The sequence below is a fragment of the Mus musculus genome, chromosome 14 (assembly GCF_000001635.26).
Source record: "Mus musculus strain C57BL/6J chromosome 14, GRCm38.p6 C57BL/6J".
Taxonomy (NCBI): domain Eukaryota; kingdom Metazoa; phylum Chordata; class Mammalia; order Rodentia; family Muridae; genus Mus; species Mus musculus.
Genome location: NC_000080.6, coordinates 12,689,166 through 12,705,206, shown reverse-complemented (window position 1 = coordinate 12,705,206; position 16,041 = coordinate 12,689,166). Strand labels below are relative to the sequence as shown.

At 40.2% G+C, this 16,041-nt stretch overlaps 1 protein-coding gene across 38 annotated transcripts in view; it reads left to right on the top strand.

Moving 5' to 3' along the window:
- The window catches only part of Cadps (Ca2+-dependent secretion activator), a 450,780-nt gene that overhangs the window by 118,133 nt on the left and 316,606 nt on the right, over positions 1-16,041 (top strand). The window lies entirely within an intron of this gene.

Here is a 16,041-nt window from a genome sequence, read left to right as displayed (position 1 = left end):
CAGCATAACTTTATCACAAAGACAGTTCTATCTTAAACTGAGTAGTGTGTGCACGGTAAGGCATTCCTATGTCTCTAGCAAAGAACAGAACAAGACACAAAAGCTGGGTTTCCAACGTGACTGACAAAGAAATCCTGTTCAAGTTTGGGTTGAATCACAGCCCGATTCCCTCACTTCATCAATCTCTGAGAGCAACAGAATGAGATATGGACCTTGGGTTCTACTTGGTCCACCCCCAAATAGACCTCGAATTTGCCTGGGTGGAGCCTTGGACAGCAAGTTATTGGAAGACTCTGATTTCCTACTTACCAATCTGGTGCTATCCATTCACTCAACAAATATACTGAGTTTACTTTGCAGGCTTTGATCTATTTTGTCTGTGACACTTGAGAGTATGTTTAAGATGCACATTCCAGCTCCATCCTTAGAGAGATTCAACCTGGGGCCAGCCCAGGAATTTGAATGTCAAACAATCCCTTTCTGGTAACTATGTTGTCTATTCTCCCCAGGAGCTGTCAGAGTCCTCAACCTTGCTCTAGTTCCCCTGGATCAATTCCAGGCCCTGTAGCAGTTTGAATAGAGACACTGTAAGAGATTAGCCAAGAGTGTCCCTTGTTCAGACTCACAGTGACTACGGGAAATGCTCTTCTGGACTCGAACTAGCTTTGAGGCCTTGGAGTTTGTGATCCTTTCCATGACAATTTGAAATTATAATGAGTTAAAAGTTGATTGAACCTTATGAGGGTATGCACTATATCCTGTGAGAGTTAAAGGACACATCCCATTGTAAAAGTTTTCATTAGCTAGTGCTACGTTAAAATGGCAGAAAGATGTGTCTTACCTACTCAAATTCACTTGCTTTCTTAGCTCATATTTTCCTTGAGGAATAATGCTTGTGAAGCCCCACCCTTGATGTGCTAGGAGGGTTTTTTTTTTCTGTTTTGTTTTGTTTTTATTCTTGTTTTTTTAATACACATTAAAGTGAAACAGAGCTACTAAAATAGAAATATGTCATCACTAAGCCTTCTCTATTTTTATTACATATTTTCCTCAATTACATTTCCAATGCTATCCCCAAAGTCCCCCATACCCTCCCCACCACTTCCCTACCCACCCATTCTCATTTTTTTTGGCCCTGGCGTTCCCCTGTACTGGGGCATATACAGTTTGTGTGTCCAATAGGCCTCTCTTTCCAGTGATGGCCAACTAGGCCATCTTTTGATACATATGCAGCTAGAGTCAAGAGCTCCGGGGTACTGGTTAGTTCATAATGTTGTTCCACCTATAGGGTTGCAGATCCCTTTAGCTCCTTGGGTACTTTCTCTAGCTCCTCTATTGGGAGCCCTGTGATCCATCCAATAGCTGACTGTGAGCATCCACTTCTGTGTTTGCTAGGCCCCGGCATAGTCTCACAAGAGACAGCTACATCTGGGTCCTTTCAATAAAATCTTGCTAGTGTATGCAATGGTGTCAGTGTTTGGAAGCTGATTATGGGGTGGATCCCTGGATATGGCAGTCTCTACATGGTCCATCCTTTTGTCTCAGCTCTAAACTTTGTCTCTGTAACTCCTTCCATCGGTGGTACATTTACACAATGGAGTACTACTCAGCTATTAAAAAGAATGAATTTATGAAATTCCTAGCCAAATGGATGGACCTGGAGGGCATCATCCTGAGTGAGGTAACACATTCACAAAGGAACTCACACAATATGTACTCACTGATAAGTGGATATTAGCCCAAAACCTAGGATACCCAAGATATACAATTTGCTAAACACATGAAACTCAAGAAGAATGAAGACTGAAGTGTGGACACTATGCCCCTCCTTAGAATTGGGATCACTAAGCCTTCTTAGGTCATTTACTACTGAGGGTGTGCAAAGTCAGCCAAAACAACCAGTACTTTGACATTTCAAGAGTTGGGGGTTATCTCTAATGCCACCCCCAAAATAAAGTCACACTGCTCAGAGCAGCAAAAATCTAATTTGTGCCTAAGTTGGCTGCAAAGAAGAGAGAGCATATACTATTTCCTCCAGCTGCCACCTAGACTGCATGTAGACAGAGAGGATTCTGGACTTTGCCAAGCCCTGTTACTAGGAGTCACAGATGAAAGATTCAAATCCTCTCTTTCTCAGAGTGCACTCCAATTTGCAAGATGCTGCCAAAGCACAAGAAAGATAACATGGACACAGAATTGAGATGCTTTCATTCTGACCCAGTGGCATATTTTATTGTTTAGTTTTACATTTTCTATGCCTTTGTGTCCTTACAAGATGAACAATACCTAGGAGCCTCCAAAGCAGAAAGTATCCATGGCCTTTTCTTCTTATGCACAACACATCCTGGAAGCGGGGAGCTCTAATCTTTTGGAGGCAAACTTGAGTGATGTCCCTTTCTGAGGATCTTCCGGTCTCCTCTCAAAGGAGAGGAGGAATTTATGAAGAAAGAACAATTATATCAGTTCTGTTGTAGCATAAGCTGTCTATCAAAACACAAAGAAAGCAAGGAGCCTTCAACATAATCTCTCTGTTTGTGTATGCAATGTCTAATGGTCCATTTTGTTTGAGAATGTGTGGATTGACATCAGAAGAAACTGCTCATAACCCACCTAATATTCCCTGTATTGGCAACCCACTATGATGTCAGCACTGTTTCCTGTTTTCAGAGTGCCAGGGAAGCAGTTACCTGGTTATTTGAATTGGATTCCAATGCTCACAAACCCACAGTGATCTCTGTAAGATCCATTGTTTCATGTAATAGATGCCACTCTGCCTCTGCATGAAATTCGAGGCTGCTACTGGTTGTAATGATACAGTACTTAAAGTATTTTAAAAATGCATCCACTCTCCCCTTCTTCCCATTTGTCGTCAATTTCATGCCCAGTTGATCAATCACTTGCTGCTGCCTACACTTGTGTTTAACATCACAAGTTATCCTGAATTACATCATTCTAAAGTGTGTGAACATTTCTCTTGAGAAGCACATTGTGGGTCTATGAAGATGGCTCCATCAGTACAGTGCTTCCTATAGAAGCATGCAAATGAATCCCACGTCAGTGTAAGGAAAAGCAGGATGCTATGTATGCAGTTATGACCCCTGTACTGGGCAGGTAGAGACAGGAGGATCCCTGGAGTTCATGGGCTGGCCAATCTAGTCTAATTTCAATTCCCAAATCCAATAAGAGCCTTGTACCAAACAACAAGATAAATAGCTCCTGAGAAAGGACACCAACGTTGACCTCTGACTTCCCACAGTCATATAGACAACACCCACACAAACATACACCCATAAACACTCAAGTGTACATGCATGTACATATGTATTCTCTCTCTCTCTCTCTCATACACACACACACACACACACACACACACACACACACACACACACACACCCCAAAAGAAAACCACCATGGAGTTATGTGTTAGAAAGAATTTAAGCCAGCTAAAGTTGAAGAGACATGGATGAGGAAAGATGTTTCCTTTGGCTTTAATTCTGATATTTGAAAAATGCCACACATAGGTTAACAAGCAGAGCCTTCAGAGGCAGCATGCCTTTGACCTGTGCTCGATGGGCAGTGACAATAACATTCATGTTCCCACTATCAGGAAATGACATTTGTCATCTGTAAATTTCTACAGTGTTTGCAGATAAATCTGGAAGAGCTGGATAGAGACAATCTATAGATGCCTTTACATCTCTAATACTGAATTCACTATAGAATTCTAATAGAGACAACTATAGGTACATTTACATTCCTAATAATGAGTTCTTCATCAGTACAGAATTCTCATTCTCTAAGCATTTCTTTCCTTTCCATCTATTAAACCATCATGCCTTTGATGATGCAGTTTATCTTATTACTGTCTGCCTTGGACTTGATTAACACTTGTCAGCTTTTCATATAGTTTATTAGACTCTGAAGAGAAACCTCAAATTACCAGGCTTTTAGCTGTGACCCAGATTGCTGGGTTGTATCATACATCACTACAGAGCCCCTAATCTTGACATAACAGCATAGCTTTTTACTGGGTCACAAGTTCCCTAAAGTTGTATTGGCTTAAAATTTGCTTCTTAGTGCTGATTCTATTTCTTAATCACTACTTTTAGCCTTGCAACAATAATAAAGTTCCTTGTTGTGTTATGGTTTTACAATAAATAACTGTTAAGATATTTTGAAATTGTGGAATAGGCAATTGTAATAGTCATCTAGTAATGCCATTTAGAAACATACCTCTATTACTTATTCATTCTTTCAGCAGATTTTAAAGCATCTGTTGTGATCTCAGCATTATGTGTAGTGGTCTGGGGATAACACTCAGATCTTACATTGCCCCAGTATGATGCATGGCATAACTCCAGATAGTCTTCTTTGCCCACCCCACCCATCCTCATGACTTTGTAAGTTTTTTGTGCTTGCATGTTATATGTTTGTGTTACATTGTTAAAATTGACCACATATTTAGCAGGTTAAAAGAATGCTCATTGGTTATCACCCCTTATTAAAACTCAGGCACCTCTCTTCAGAGTCTCTGTTCAGGGTCTCGCAATACAAGAATGAGGGCATCAGGCAGACTTTCCCATCTGGAGTCTCAGCACAAAGGAATCCACCTCTGAGCTCCTTCTCATTGGTGACAGGACTCACGGTTTGAGGCTGTACTCCAGATGATTAACAGAGATGCTCTGCTGTTCCTGACCCCTGGGTTTCAAACTCTTTTAAAGGGGATTAAGTCAGTTACCAAGATAAATCTCTTTAAATTCAAGTGATTAAGACTTTGATATCTGAAAAAAAAAAGTGCTTCATTCTTGCCATGGATCATTGATTAGAAGCAAGTTATCGGGTCTATCTGTGGTGGTGGGAGGGACTATCACAAGGCATTTGTCATTCTGATTCATCCTAAGGTTGTTTCCTGTTGCTCCTGTGACAAGTTAGCAACCTTCCTTGGTGTGTAATTTAAAAGCTATGCTCCCTAATAAGCCTACTGATATCGGCTTAAGTGTCTTTTGGGGTCTTTTGAAACAGAGCCTCTGATCAGGATAGCACTCAATGCAATTCAGTTACCTTCTGGCACCACACTCTCATTTGTTTATGTGTCTGTTCCTTCCCTTCCCCCGAAGACATTGTTATGCAACCCTAAGTAGGCAGCTTTGTAAAAAATAAGTACACAATTCAAACATGTACAGAAGATAAATCATGAAGGAATTATTTTAGAACAATTCTCTGTTAAGCATAGCATTTTACCACTTATTATTGATGAATGAAAATTGCAGGCAAGGGAGATAGGCATGATTATTTTTACACACAAAAAAATTAAATCTTGGCTCAATACTTGGTACTCCTAGACAAAGCATCATCAACATTTATCAGAACTAATCAATATTTTGATTTATAATCACCAGTACTGAGAATACTGCTTTGCTTATAAATATGCATAAAAATGTCTGAAATATGTTTGGGGCCATTTCAGAGAGCTAGGATGGTTTCCTACTTTTTGTACCTTTCGCCAAATGATGGAGCCTCTTATATAGCCCACACACAGTCTTGCAAATTAAGACTAGTCACCTGCCTTCTGATATGTCTCACCAGTCCAGACTCCCTACAGCCATTTTTGCCACCTCAATGACTGAGAGCTGGGATTTTTTAGAAGCCTGGTCAATAGAGTCTAATATACTGATTACACTTTCTGATTTAGCCTTTATCTTTAAACCCTCTTGTAGCTCTAAATAAAAATGTTTGGGTTTTTTCCAGAATGTTATTAATTCTATATTAATCATTTAGTCTGTATAAACATTAGTCCACTCAGTTGGGGGAGTTCCTATGATCTGCCTGCTTCCTTACTTCCAGTTTGAACAGTAATAACTGCCAACTGCCAAACATTTACTCTCTCTCTCTCTCTCTCTCTCTCTCTCTCTCTCCCTCTCTCTCTCTCTCTCTCTGTGTGTGTGTGTGTGTGTGTGTGTGTGTGTGTGTGTGTGTGTGTTCCTGCTTGTCTATAATGCCCCATGCATATGCAATATCCACAGAAGCACAAAAGAGCATCAGATCACTTGGAGCTAGCATTGTGAGCTGTTTGATATGGGTACTGGGAACCAACTAGGTCTTCTATAAGAGCAGCAGGTGGTCTTTACAGTTGATCCTGACTCTAATCCCTGTAAGGAAGGTATTTTAATAAATAAGATAGAATTGGGGTCAAAGTGGAGAAAGAAAGAAGGAAAGATGGATGGAGGGGGGAATGGAAAAAGGGAAAGAGGGAATGGAGTAGAGGGGGATTAATCACTTTTGAAAGGTCAATAACAATGTAGCAGAGCTAGAATTTAAAAGCAAGGTTGCATGGTTTTACTCTTTAGCTGAACTGGTTAAAAATATAAAATTTCCCAAGAAAGTTTATGGATATTTCTTTACTGTAGAAAGATAATTGTTAGTGGGTATCACTTTTTTAGCCATCTCTTTTATATAACTTGCTCTTATTTTGCTAAAAAAAAAAAAAAAGTTGTGTGAAATAAGCTGAGATGCAATTCTGTGTTTTGGTTAATTATTACTACAGGAGATATTTACTTAATGGTGATGGGTTAGGTTTCAGGTGAGTTCTCTCCTTTAGGTTAGATGGTTAGGGACAATGGCAGGCTCCATGTCTTGTAAACCTCAGAAAATGACATTGGTTTGGTTGGTGGTGGCAGCCCCACAGAGGAGCTGATCAGGAACTGAATGGATGAGGAGATTGTTTTGGTTGAATGAAAGGAGATTATCTGAGACCTCAGTTATCTTTTCTGCCCAATTGTAGACAAAAGATAGAAGAAATTGTACTATAGATAGAGCGTGGTTGGTTGAGTAATTGCTCTCAGTTCTTTCTGTGTCCTGTTTCAATATTTAGTCATGACTTGAGAGCCATTGAACAGACTTCTCTACTTCTTGTCTTTGATACTCATTCTATATTTGCTTTGTTGACGAGCTATCAGTGGACTTAAGGAGCAAATGGCTTGACATGTCTTGGTGCAAATTGCTATACTTTGATGACCTTTCTAAAAATCGCTATTTCTGCCTCTAGCCTGGGCCTCAATATAAGACATTTGAAATTAAAGTAACTTAACACACAACCTAGAACCAAGCTAACACAGCCCATAGCGTGAATTATATAACCATGCCTACTCTAGATGAGCAGAGCCCTAGTCAACTTACAAACTCATGGACATGGTAATAAACACAAGTTTATGTAGCTACTGAATTCCAGATAGTTTACTATCCAATATTATTGTAGCAACAATGAACATTTAAAAAATGTGTAAAATATGTATGCACTGTGAACAGCAGAATGGCGAGATGTAGCTATAACTATCATGGGGTTTTAGTTAATTACTGACCTCTCTTCACCATGTAACTGCTTTTCCCCAGAATTGTTCACTTATCCTGTCTCCTCTGTATTCAACCTGGAGTATCAAGCTGTAAACTGTATTTGTGTTTGCTTCCTCGTGTTATGGCTGATGTATTAATGCTAAAGTGTGTTCTCTTTAACTGGAGGAGATGTAAATCTATGTTGCATATGGCTAGGAACAGAAGAAAGAATGGTTGCCACTTTGGAATCTACCTTAGTTCCTCGGGTCGTGAGTGTTGTTAACATCCCGTAGTATCTAACTGGTTAAAACCAATATAGTTGTCACCAAGGCACTAGTTTCAGGACACTATGCAGTTATTAAGCCATGCAGATGCTCAAGGCCCTCATGTAAAGATTGCATAGTATTTATATGTAACCCATGTATATCATTCAATATACCTTGAATCATCCCTAGATGGCTTATGATAGCTCATGGTATATAAATGCTGTATAAGCTGTTGTCAGACTATATCGTTAGGAAGCCCTGCCAAGAACAATGATTTGCTTAATGCAAATACGATATTTTGTTCTAAAATTCTCATTTTGTGGTTGATTTAATCCATAGATGTAGAACATTTAGTTATACGGGACTAGCTACATATGCTCAACTCATTTCACCAACTTCTGCTAGTAAGCAAGTAATATTTTAGAAAATAATCTTTTTATTGCTCCAATACAAATGCTAAAAAGGTAGACTGAATGAATGATAAAAAAAATTAGGTCTGTCAGTTACTCAACTTTCTTGAGGAAAAGAAACTGAAATTCTTCAGTGTGAAGGTCCTTTTTATTTTTATTTGTTATTTTATGTATATAGGTGTTTTGTCTGAACATGTGTCTATGTACCAAATTTGGTATACATGGAGGCCAGAAGAAGGCAACTGTTCCCCTAGAATTAGATTACAGATTTCTGTGAGCTGCCATGTGAATATGGAGAGTCAAACCTAGTGTTCTTAAACACTGAGCCATCCCTCCAGGAAATATTGTTCTCAGAGAAGCACCAGGAAATATAGAAAGGCAAGGCCCATCATTGGAATTGTCAGAATTGAGAGACTGCTTAGTATCATTCCAAATGTATTTCAGAGGACATATTCTCTCTGATTATTTTTACCACTAAGAGACACTTTCCACATTATGATCTAACTCTGAGATAAGGGTGCACAGCTTTCCCATCTTAAAATATTGGCTTGCTTATAGGAAATCAGGAAGTCCTCATAGAGACCTGACATGAGAGGGACATTAGGTGTGTAGACTGCACACTACATGGATAAATTGCGTCCATCCATGCACACACTTCATAGGGATTGAGCCTTCTATTGACAGTGCTCTGGGGAAATAACGTGATGCCTGCTCTCACAAAGGTGCTGCTTAATGCACAAGACAAAAAAAAAGTCAACAAATACCATTTCCTGTGAAGAGAGATAAGGGCTGTAGACAAAGGTGTAGTCAAACAAGAGGTCAAAGGGAAATGATACTACTTGAGGTTATCTGGGCAAAATGTCTCTAGGGTTTGACTTCTATGCGAAGTTCTGGCAGAAGGGAAGCGGCTTTAGATGAAAGAAAATCCATGGCATGCTGGGGACGGAGCTCAGTGACAGAGGTCATGTCCACCATGTGCATGACCCTGGGCTCAATCCTAATAACCACATATGCAGGAAAAATATAGGAAAGCAATAAATAAATAAATAAATAAATAAATAAATAAGGAAGTGGTGAGGAAGAAAGGGAGGGAGGGAGGGAGGAAAGAAGGAAGAAAGGAAGGAAGGAAAGGAAAGGAAGAAGGAAAGAAGTGCCAAGCTTGGTTTAAGGAGAAGTGAAGATGTCATCAAGGCCCTGTGGTTGCAGCATAGAGAGCAGGCTGCAGCTGGGAAGAAGTGCTTCCATTTATGGGAAGCATCCGCAGGTCCTTAGGATAGCTTTCTACATATGGGTCAGTCCAGGATTATAAAAAGCTTCCAATGGTTTGTGAGTGAGAGGGACAGACCTGCTTTATTCAATAAGGAGGTGGAAAGGCAATGTCTGTGGAAGTTTCTGGGGCTTCCTTATTCAGGTTTTAACAGTTTGATAAGTCTGTACTTTGGAAAGGGGTTGATAGACCTGCTCCTTGAATTTCTGCAAATTATCCACATGTGCATTGTATAATAGCAAACGCTCTAGAAAGAACTCTTTCGTACTGAGTCATTATTTCCCCCTGCTCTTCCCAACTCTGCAACTTCTTTTAAACCAGAGGGAAAGGTGGCAATTAACTCTTTCTATGTAATGACACTAAACACTTTCTTTAAGATTAGAGTTAGTACTAGGGTTCTTCTATGGAATGCAGTGGGAAAATGTGAAGCTAATGGGCTAGAGAAGTTTAGAAGGAAATAATACACATAGTCCTTGGTTTTGTCTCTATGGAACACTTCCTGTAAACTATCCCATGTATTGGCATAAGCACGCAGGAATCTACCTACTAATTAATCTGTTAAATAGCAGGCCATGCTATTTATTTAAAAACCTATTGTGAACAACTACATTTACTTTTTAATTTGTTGAAAAATAAGATTTTGTAGGAATGTTTTTCTCTTTATACTAATTGTCCGCTTTTGTTCCCAGTTACATAATTGACACAATTTTGTTTGACCTTTGTAACTCCCTAATGATGCAGGAAGGATATCAGCATCTGTCCCCTTAAAGATGTTGAGGATGACAGCCAGACAGGGGACGAGTGGATCGAGGATGTCACAAATAGCAAACCTTAAGCTTAGCCTGACCAACTGCCACATGTGAATCCTTACTGTCCACAGTGCTTCTGATGGCACACCTTTGAGACCCATTCACCTTCACAATAAACATGGACATTAGTGTCAGATCAGTCAGATCTTACAGGTCGAGCTACTAGCACAGACTTCTCTATCATAAGGAACCCAAAGAGCTGTGTTTTCTGATGAGAAAGTCTGAACTAGTGGTTCTTCAATTTTGTGTCTGCGCTGTCTCCTAGGGTATTGTCAGTATGCACACAACTGAAGTGGTTCTGCCAGCAGAATATTGACTGACAGGTGAGGAAGATACAGGCAAGCTGATGCCTTGGTGATTGTTGGGTTTTGTCAACTTGACACAAGCCTTGACATATCTGAGAAGAAGCAATCATAATTGAGAAAATGCCTCCCTAAGATTGGTCTGTAGACAAGTCTCTGGGGGATTATTATTATTATTATTATTATTATTATTATTATTATTATTGATGATGACTGACATGAAAGGACCACATTCACTGTGGGCAATGCTGTCCATGTGCAAGTGTTCCTGGGGCATATGAAAACGTAGGCCGAGTAAGCCACTAGGAACAAGTCAGTAAGCAATGTTCTTCCATGACTTCTGTTTCAGTTCCTGCCTCCAGGTTCCTGCCTCAAGTTATTGACCTGTGATGGGATGTGACCTGAGATTTGTAAGCTGAAATAATCCTTTTTATTCCCAGGTTGTTTCTAGTCATGGTGTTTTATCACGGCAATAAAAACCCTAACTAAGGCAACCTTTAAGAATGTAACCCAGGTGTTTTCCCCACTCGGGCTCAGGTGCCAATGCTAGGAACTTAGATCCACGACCATACCGTTAACAAAGAATCCTGATAGGAGTATGCTCTAGCTGGGGAGCCACATGCCAGCTAAAGCTTCTGAGGACACTGAAGGACGAAGGGACTGGAAAAGGAAGAAAAGACAATGAGAATGGACACTAGAAAGATAGCACTCTGGTATCCTTCATCATTAGAGACAAAGTCTATCAAACGATGCTCAGCTGAGCAGCAACTCCTTCATGTACATTTGTAGGCTAATGGTAATGTTCACACTGTAGTCGAAGCCTACTCCCTTACCTCTCCCTCCAACACAATGCTTACTGCTTCTGCTGTTTGCCCCTTCTATTTGTCTCTTGGCATGCTGTATTCATTAGCAGTCTTGGTACTTCTAAGTGTTTATAGTACTGCTGAGACTCCTTTAAATCTTCATGACTATAATGCAGAACAGGACTTTTTGGCTTGGAATCCCTACAGTGGAGAAATTCATTCATGTCGCTGAATGTAGCTAAATGTGCACACTTTCCTAGACATAGCTCACTGTGTATTTGCTGTCATTTATTGACTTAGTGAAGACATTCCGGTTATCTTTGAAACTTCATAAAAATGCTATTACAAATATTTCTATACATGTTTCCTTGTGTATCTGCACAAGAATTTCCTCAGGGAACATACCTAGACATGTCATTACTAGTTATTAGATATCAGTGCACACTGCATTTAATTAATTGTATATTCTCTTGACAATAAAGTTGAATATTATACACTTCTCACATAGCCTAACATCTAAAAGAACTTTTTATTAGAATGAAGTAACATTTTACGTTGCCGTGGAGAAGCTGCACTTTAACTCTTTAGTGCCCATATTTGTCTACTAAAATATTTGTGCATGCACATTTGTAGAAGATCTGTCCCTAAAAACTAAATATTGGAATGCCTAAATATTCACCACAAGCAAACTGGATCACTTGTAATACTGTACACACTAGGACACATTAAAACAGGAAACCTAATTGCTACAATCAACAAAAGATAACTGGAATGTCTTCACTAAATCAAGGAATGACAGCAAATACACAGTGAGCCATGTCTAGGAAAGTGTGCACATTTAGCTACATTCAGCAACATGAATGAATTTCTCCACTGTAGGGATTCCAAGCCAAAAAGTCCTGTTCTGCATTATAGTCATGAAGATTTAAAGGAGTCTCAGCAGCTCTATAAACACAGAAGTACCAAGATTGCTAATGAATCCCATACACATTACATTGAAAAAAAAATCTAAACCAAAAAGGGTTGTCTATGATTTCATATACATGTGTACTATATGTACAAATAAGATGTCATTCAAACTATGCCTTATTAAATGGAAAGAAGGGATAGCAAGTAAGAGAAAAGGCTGTGCTGGTCAAATGGTTCAATGTGCAGCAGCTCTCCCAGCCAAGCCTGATGACACAATGACAGCATGAGCTTGGTTCTGGTGCCCAGTGTTAGAAGGAGATAGAAGGATGCAAAAAAAAAATAAAATATTTTTAAAGAGAAAAAACAAATCTTTAAGGGCTTTTTAATTTCAATTTTGAATATGCTACATGACACAAACACAGGAGAAAAAGCATAAGAGCTTGGTACAAAAGACTCAAACAAATAACACTCTTAAAATCGGACAATTTATCACCAAGTTTGATTGGGCTTCTTCTAGACTTGTGGAATTAACAAATTATTAAATTCAAAATAAAGTGCTTGGGCTTATTCTAGGGCAGATTCCTCCGATTGTGCAGTGTACCCGGCTGCTCCCACAGCCTCCTCGCTCTTGTTGTGTTCCTGCGGAGCCAGTTTTTATTGCTAATTTGATTCCATCCTTAAGGATAGTTTCTCTCTCACAGCATCTGTTTGTGTAGAGACACACCTGTCAGGGAGAAAATACCTACAAAATCACAGCCGAATCAAAGTGGTCTGAAGTTTATAAAAGTTAATTGGAAGTGTAACGTTTATCTCTGCCGCAGTAACCTGAGTAAGCCATTGCATTTATTAGCTGTGTAGTGAAGAATTCATTTTCACCTGCTTTGTTCTATACACTAGGGAAGTACGAGAGTACTGTAGACACAGGTAGTCTTATTCAAGTATACTCAGTCACAGCTGAGCAGAGAAAAGAGAGGGAAGCGGCCTGTGGCCTTGAATAGCGCATGAGCACATGTACACACACACACATACACACATATACACAGCCACTTCTTCCTGTTTTGTTTTCTTTTTCTTTTTTTAAACTTCCGTGGCTTTGACAATCTCCTGTTTCATTTCTACTTGTCTCCACTACACACTGCAGCCACAGGAAAAGTACTGAGGCCAAGTGACCTGTCATTTGGGCCCTCAGGCCTCGTTTCCTCTGTGAGCCAAGGAGCATCAAGAGACGGTGAAGTACACACTGGTTTCTACAACATCTAGGCTATCACAAACATGCAGAAAAATGAACATTTGTTAAATGCATGAGTCTATGAATAAATGAATGAATGCCATATTATCTAATGTTTGACAAATTGTGCCAAAACTTACTGTTTTGAAACATGCTTGTCCTTCCTCCATGTTTCTGAGAGTAAGGAGCCCGGGCATGACTCAGATGAGCTGTTGTCTCAGTGTCTTTCATACACTGCAGTAAAGTGTCCAAGGGAAGCAGTATTCTCCTAGTAGGACCTGGACTTGTGTTTAGGCTCACCTGTGCCTTGAGGGGGCTTCAGCTCCTTCTGCATTATGAAGATGAGGCTCTCAGTTCATCATGTGAGACTCCATCACAACCGCTTACTCCAGTGAGAGGGTCTTCTGACGAACCAGAGATCACATTCTTCTGTGATTTAATCCCCACCATAAATTTTACTATACATGCTTGTAAGAAACAATTCTACTGGCCAAGACGTTCCTCAGATAGAAACAGTTACACAAGGCACAATACCAAGGGAAGCAGAGAGTCATAGGGGCTACACTAGATGCAGCTAATCACAGATGTCTACTTCACAAGACCATATGGAAGTTTGGAATTAGATTCTATCTTAGAAAGGCACAATGAGCTTATTGTTTGCTCTTTCTAAATGGCTCTTTCCCCCTCAAATACACACCAGTGACACTCTTCTTATCTTCCATGATTTAGCTTATGTATCTCTACCCCCAAGAGCAATTCCCTAAACAGTATAGTACAGTCCCCATGGCACCCCACACATACTTTCAAGCCAGAACTCTATGGATTTCAAGCCTCAATATATGGTTATTTCACCTGCCTATTGTCAAGCTCTTCCCATAAGTCCCAAGCTTTCTGTGGGTGGGACCAAGCTTCTCAGATCTGCCCTTCTTTTACTAGAACCTCAGACAGGTGGATTCTAAGACAATGCTGGAAATAGATTTTCTTTATAAAGTTAGTGCCCAATCAAAGAAGGGGTTATGTTTAAATAGTTTTTCTGGGGTTTAGAGGCAAAAAGGGTGGTAGCCCAGGAGACTTCCAAGATTGGAGATTTTATATTACAACAACAACAAAAATCATGTGGGATATAAGTTATTGATAAACTGCAATGATAAACTTGGATGGCCTAAATCTTGGTGTCTCAGACGTTTGTGTTTGAAATCTTTGTCACTGTCCACCCCTGGCCTGTCAGGCTTCTTTATTACCAGTCTCTCACTCTTCCAAGCTGTTCCCTTCAACTCTGTCTAAGGCCCCCAAGCAATGGCTTGATTTTCCAGTGGTGGTATACTTTCAGCTTAGTGAACAACTATTATCTTCCTAATTACCAACAGGAGTCTTGAATAAGAGGCCAAAATAAGCCAATTAATATGTTAAAGAACTGGAAGAACAAGCTGCCTCTGCCATGTGTCTACCTCCCATTCACCAAGCCTTTCCACTTTCTAACCTACATTTAGGGAGAGCAGGCAGGCATGCTGAGTCACCCCTGTAAGCCAGCCCTTGAGAGGCAGCAGTAGGAGCATCAAGAGTCTAAAGCCAATTGAACAACGTGGAAAAAAATCCTGACTCAAAAAAGGCTAGAAATTTAGGTAAAGCTTAGTATATACTTGCTTATATATGAGTTTCTAAATTCAGTCCCCATGAGGGGAAGAAACGGGGAGATACGGACAGGCAGACTGAAGATTTAGAAAGGAGGGGGCAGGCTGGGTTGTTCTGGTAAGAGGACCAATAAGCACATTGTCTTGAATGTGCCATTTTTAATCCTCCACTATCCAGTCAAAGGCTTTGTGGGAGTTATTGGAATTCTAGAGCCAGTGTCCCTGCAGATACTTTAATCCCAGGAGCCTAGCCCCAAGCAGCCCTCTTATACCTCATATCCGATTTCCCTTGTGTTACAAACTTCAGTCTAGAGTGGCTTGTTCTGAAGTTTTGCCAGAAGAGAGGAAAACACGCACTTGTGTAAGAACGGGAAATGTTTGCCATGGAAGGGCAAAGTGAGCCGTCTTCGGGTCTCTGAGCTTCAGGACTGGTGCAGTATCCTTTACAGGAACCAAACACCATGAAAGGATGCTCATTGGGTCTAACATAGCTCTCAGCATCCTGAGTAACCAAGCATAGTGAGAAATAGTCAGCATCCCTGTGGAGATACAGACATTCTACACACAGACTTGGATCACAGGGAAGGGGATATAGAAAGGGCTGAAGAAGATAAGGAGCAGAACTCCTAGGGAAGTTCTCTCCAGACAGAGCTGTTCTGTGCACTGGGGCATGTGTAGTAATACCCCTGGCTTTTGCTTTCTAGATTTCAATATCATTCTTACATATAAGAAAACAAAAGTGTTTCTAGCCAATGCCAGGTGCCCTTGGGATGCTGTTGTGGGGGACTTGCTGTCACTGGACCTGGCAGAGGGATGTAGTAGTCAGGATAGGCTATCATAACAAAAGTCCCTAACATCTTAATAGCCAAGAAAGGCAAGGGTTCACTTAGAATCCACATATTACCACTGTGGGATAGCAGGAAGACTCTATCTACATCACCTTTGCTAGCAGACCTACTGAGCAACTGATGCTTTTCCTGCATTGTAGATTGCCCTGCCAGAGGGAACAGGATGTTTCTTACACGGGCATTGAAAAGCTTCAACGAGCAAGTCATTGTCCAAAACTACACTCACGAAACTACAAGGA